This window comes from Mus caroli, chromosome 11, assembly GCF_900094665.2.
Source record: "Mus caroli chromosome 11, CAROLI_EIJ_v1.1, whole genome shotgun sequence".
NCBI lineage: Eukaryota > Metazoa > Chordata > Mammalia > Rodentia > Muridae > Mus > Mus caroli.
The window spans coordinates 81,635,312-81,641,263 of NC_034580.1; the positions used below are offsets into that span (position 1 = coordinate 81,635,312).

The 5,952-nt window shown below is 42.7% G+C and overlaps 1 non-coding gene across 1 annotated transcript; it reads right to left on the reverse strand.

The window, feature by feature from the left end:
- Window positions 1-4,830: 4,830 nt before the first annotated feature.
- LOC115032605 lies at window positions 4,831-4,936 on the reverse strand. The gene has a single exon (XR_003838248.1). It is a non-coding gene; the product is annotated as a U6 spliceosomal RNA (small nuclear RNA).
- Between the last annotated feature and the right edge of the window lie 1,016 nt (window positions 4,937-5,952).

Genomic DNA, 5,952 nt, shown 5'->3' on the forward strand with positions numbered 1-5,952 from the left:
TCGGTGAGGAAGACAGATTTGGGATGTACCTATAAAGTACTCAAGGACACGGTGACTATCGAATTCAGACACTGTTGATCACTTTGATCCTGGCTGTTCCGATTTCCATCTCCTCCCTCATCAGCAGGATTCACCCTGTCTATAGATAAAATCTTGCAGAGACCTCAGCAATCAAGAGGCAGCTCCACTTCCTTTTTACCAGATTGTTCTGCCTTATTTTAGCACCTTATATTTCCCTCCCACTTTACACCGTGACAGTCCTGTGTTGAGATCGGTCTGTAAAACCCTCCATGAAGAGAAGCGGTTGTCAGCCTCAGAAGATCTGAGCAGTTCCACACCTGGCTCTTTGCAGTGGGCACTTCAAAGGCAGAACAATCTAGCCACGGAGGGAGGAGAGTTCAACAGAAATTATGACTTTTCGGGGTCTGGATGACTTTGAAGACCAAAGCGTGTTTGATCCTTGCTCTGATACTGGCTTTCTGTTCACGCCACTTGCAGAGCGTTGTTGGATGGCTAGTGGCTCATTCTTGCCGTGCCACCTTCTAAACAATCAGCATAAACATTAAGACATCGCGGTGCTTAACAAATGTGTGGCCAGTACAGACCTCCTCTTTCATGCAGTGCTCTCAATTCATTTCATTAGTTACAAGAAATAGGCATTCGTTACAAAAAAAAAAAAATAAACTGTCAAAAATAAGAAATCTTGAAGATCATATTTATAGATACTATCCAAAAAGATATTTCACTGCGTCTCCTTTGGGGCTTTTATTTATACATTTTTAACGGCACTGGGATCATTCTAAAAATACACACATCGTGAGTATATACAGTTATGTCCTATTTTCACTTCTAATTATAACACAAGAAATGCATACTTTGGGAGCTGATATGAGTTCAGAGTTTAGTAAAAAATATGCCTCTCTTTGGAACTGGAAGGTGGGATTGTAGTATTCTGATGCCCCTCGTTATTCTGGTTTCTTTTGCCTTAGTAAATTGAATAATTTCATTTTTCCTAGATTTTAGAGTGAGATTTTTTATTTTAGATTTGCAGTTAAACTTTATGAAAAAATGTATATATACATGAATCTAAATGTTTTGGGAGCCAGATGTGGTGATGTATATCTTTACTCACAAGACTTGGGACGCAGGAGAAGCACTTTAAACTCACGGCCTGTAGGGCTACATGACAGTATTCTGTCTCAAAAAAAAAAAAATGTTTTGGGGTTGGTGAGATGGCTCAATCAATAAAGGTGCTTGCCACCAAGGCTGACACCCTGAGTTCAATGCCCAGGACCCACTCTGGAAGGATCTAGTGATCATGATTTTCTGACCTGCATACTTGGTGCTGTGGAATCTATGCACATACCATGCACACACACACACACACAAATTAAATAAGTTTTAAAGTTTTTTCAAAATGCAAACCAGTTTGCATTAGGTTTGATACTTATAAAATATGTTTATTTAGCACATTACAGACATCCAACACTACCTTCGAGATGAAACCAATTCATTTCCTACATTAGGTTTCCTTGAGGCAATGATTTAGAGACTCCATATTACAAATATTTATTAAACTCTTGCATGTTATATCAGTTTCCTCCCACACACCCATACTGCAGACCTGGTATAAGACACATGAGGAGTGGTAATCAAGAATTAAATCTTTCTTTTTAAAAACTGTCAAAAGCTTGCTACATCAGCATCAAGCGACAGGAGGAGAAATGTCTCCAGTCTACTATACGCCCCTGCGAGCCAGGTTTTAATTTGTTGCGAACGAAGGAAAGAGCCTATAAAAAAATCTTGGCAAAACACAGAACTGCTAATTTAATCAATTTTAGTAGTTAAAGCAGTGACTCCAAGCGCTAACACAATCTGTTGAAAGAACTACTTTCCAAGGTAGGGAGATTCATTTATTTCTGCGTTTTCTTCCCAGTTTTCCAGTCTAAGGATATGTGGGAAGCCATGGCGCACCCGCTGAAAGCCTCTCCCAAGACTTAGGAAACAGACCCCGACCCAAACCGGAAGGAGCCTAGAAGTGGCTCTGTGATCTTGCGGGGGGGGCGCGTGGTGGTGGGGGAGAGGTGTTGGGGGGTGATGCAGGGATAGTCCGCAGCTGAATGACCATGAAGGAAGAGACCAGTCGACAGTACAGGAAGACATGAAACTGGAAAGGGAAAAACAAAAACAGAAAAAGGTCACAATGTATCATACGAAAAATAAAAAAATAAAAATAAAAAAATAAAAATAAAAAAATAAAATAAAAAACTAGCAGGAGAATCATGAAGTGTCTGAGACAGCAAATGTTTAAGGTTATAATTTTAAATTGATATACGGGTTAAAGCTCTTGGTGGTTTTGATGCAAAAAAAAAAAAAAAAAAAAAACAAACAAACCCAAAGAAACAAAAAACCACCTAACTAGTTTATTCAGAATAACTGCAAATAAGGTCCTCCATTTAGCTGTGAAAGCTGAAGGCCTGTAAAATTCATTTTTTAGTACTTATTTATTTATTTATTGGCAGTGGTGGTGGAGATTGGAGTGAGGCAGGGTCTCTCTATGTAGCCCTGGCTGTCCCGGAACTCACTATGTAGTCCAGCCTGGCCTTGAACTTACAGAGATCTGATTGCCATTGCCTTTGCCTCCCGATTGCTGAGATTAAAGGTGTGTGCCACCATGTCCAGCTAAGAATTCAGGATATTTTTTTTTAACTTAAAGCATATCAACTATACTAAATACAATTTAGAGGCTTTAGTCTTCATGAACAGAGTCTGACCTGAGTGTGCAAAATGTGTGCTGTCACAGTGGCATTAATTGCTTTATCAACTTCATTTCAAACTCCTTTTCTTCTTTTTTTTTTTTTTAAGTTATTTATCTTAAAAAATACAGCTTGGTTTCCTAGTGAGTTCCAAGACAGCCAGGGCTACATAGTGAGACCTACCTTAAAACAAAAGCAAAGAAAAATTGCACTGAACCTGAAGAAGGAGCTGATGGGGGGGGGCATCCTGTGCCCCAGAATGAGAAAGCTCTGCCTCTTCCCGATGTTGCTCTTTTCCCCCTTCTCCTTGCCTCCCAGCTGGATTTCTTTGTGGTACTGGTACGTTTGTCATTATTGGTGCATCCTTTGTATCCTCACAAAATAAGCAGACTCTCAATGAGTGCTCAGCACCTGGGAAATGGTTGCTATAGCAGAAAAAGACTTTTTGGGAACAAGAAATCCAAATGCCTGAGCTCTCAGAGCATCAACAGTTTGCAAGGTCTGTGTGCCATCTGAGACTGGATAATGTGTATGTGGATCACAGGGGATGAGGAATTAGCAGCAAAGAAGGCTTAGATGGTAGTCATCAAAACGAGGGATCAACAGGTGTGGTGCATGCCTTTAATGCCAGCACTGGGAGGCAGAGGTGGGCAGATCTCTGGCAAAAAAGATCTCTGGAAGGAAGGAAGGAAGGAAGGAAGGAAGGAAGGAAGGAAGGAAGGAAGGAAGGAAGAAAGAAAGAAAGAAAGAAAGGAAGGAAGAAAGAAAGAAAGAATCCAAGAGTAGAGGAACCTATGATGCAGAGCCAGACAGAGCCCACGGGGGTTCAAGAGCCCCCACTTCCCACTCAGACATACCTAGGTTGTGAGACTCAGCAGGTAGAGGACAGAAGTAACCTTGAAGCATCCTCTTGGACTCAGTGTGTTATGCAGAGAAATAAAAGTTTTTGTAAACACCTGAGTGTAACCCTGACTTAGCAGATAGACTTGGGCACCCCACCTACTTTTGTACAGCCCAGAAGAGTGGGTCATCAAAGTAGAAAGAGGCTGTACAGGAAACTTCCCGGTCAGACAACGCTATTGGACAAAGACTGAGGAATCAGATGGGAGGGGGACACTGGGAAGATGCTAATGAGGACTAAGGTCGGGGCACTGCCTACCCCGCCCTGATGCTGTAGTCAGTCCCCAGGAGCAGAGGAAGAGAGCAGTGGGGACTCTAAGGAGACTGGGTAACATGCAAACTAACTAACTGAGGGCTGGAGAGATGGCTCAGTACATAAACATGCTTATCAGGAAAGCTTGAACTGTGAACATGACTCCGTAGAATACCTGTAAAAGCTAGGCACTGGCACACTAAGTGTCTATAATCTTAGGGCTCCTACAGGTCCACACAAGGGATGTGGAGAGCAGAGAAACCGAAAGTCTGAGGGGCAGGTAGCTTGGCATGAGCAGCAGAACTACAGCAAAGAGACCTTGTCTCAGACAAGGTGGAGACCAAGGTCCAGCATCCAAGGTTGTCTCTGACCACCCAGAGCGTTCAAATACATGCCCATGCTCACATAAATGAATGAGAATGCATACACACACACACACACACACACACACACACACACACGAAAGAGAGAGAGAGAGAAGAGAGGAGAGAGAGATACATTAAAAAAAAGAAAAGAAAAGAACAAAGAAATTGAGAGGCTGGAAAGATGGCTCAGCAGTTAGGAGTGCTCACTGCCCTATCAGAGAACCAGAGTTGTGATGTCAACACCCACATCATTCACGAGACTCAGAGATGCCTCACTCCAGCTCGAAGAGATCCAGAGCCCCCTTCTGGCCTCAGTGGGTGCCTGCACCCACCTCTCTCTCTCTCTCTCTCTCTCTCTCTCTCACACACACACACACACACACACACAAATAATAAAATAAGTATGTTTTAAATCTCCAGTGCTATAAGATGATAATCTTGCATCATTCCCCAGCTCCCTCTCCTCCATCCACACACACACACACCCCACAGGCCCCTCCTTGTTTTCCCAAATTCATGGCCTCCTTTTTCATTAATTGTTGCTTCATGCACATACGAAGCTATAGAACACTTCACAAATGTGCATGTCATCCTTTTGCAGGGCCACACTAATCTTCTCTGTATTATTCCAATTTTAGTAAACGAGCTGCCAAGGCAAGCACTAAAATAATTTTTTTTTTTAAGAAATCAAACCAGAGAGAAGCAGAGCCACGTCCGTTTATGCAATATATCATGACATTTGTGCCAGTACATGCATCCCCATAGATTCCCAATGGTGGTTCACTTTTTGAAACTGCTGAGTGTTTGAGACTCTGAATACTCGATGGACATGCCGTGGGAGGGAGAAAAGAGACATCTTTGTTGTGCCCTGATCAGAATCATCTTCAGATTGGAATCCCAGCTTTGCAGCATCTCTTTGGGGGGTGGGGTAGCTATCTGGTTCATCGGGATTCTAGAAAGAGCCGAAGGACTGTACTGTGCCACCTGCTTTCATTAACTGCTCAGTTGGTGGACTGACAGCAATGCAGCCAGTTCTCCGTTTCTGCCGCCTCCGCCAACTTTGTTATCCCTGCCATGCCCTGATGCCCTGGTATACGGACAGTGGAGAGAGGCAAGGGTTCGCAGGGGGAGTTTCAGAAATGTACCTTCCTCAGATAGTGTTTCCAAGCTGGTTTGTGGCCAAATGGTTCAAGATGAATGACTGTTTATTCGTTTTCCCTAAGCCCTGGGGATCAAACCAGGTCCTTGCACATGCAGTTCCCTGATGCTGAGCTATTGCCCTGTGGTTCTAATTTTAAAGATTTTTCAAGGAAGGCAAGTCTCTAGTAACCTGTCCGAATTATGATCTATATTTTTAAGTGTTCTTCCTTTCATCAAATCTAAGCCTAAATTTGCCCTCTTTGTTCTCCTTTCAGTGAATTGTGATTCTTAAAATATACAACACAATTTCATTTTGAAATCCTGTTTGCATCTTAAGTGTTATATTATGGTTTATAGATAGCATTTATTCTGCCAGAGATGCTGGACCATTTTTGAGATGTTGCTGGTAAAATGGGGCTTTGTAACTCGAGTCTGGGAGACCACTGGTCACCCACGTGGTGATTTGATCAGTGTGAAGAGCCAGACACTGGGCTAAGCAGATGCTGTTCAAAGTGCTGTCTGTGCCCAGAAGCTGCTT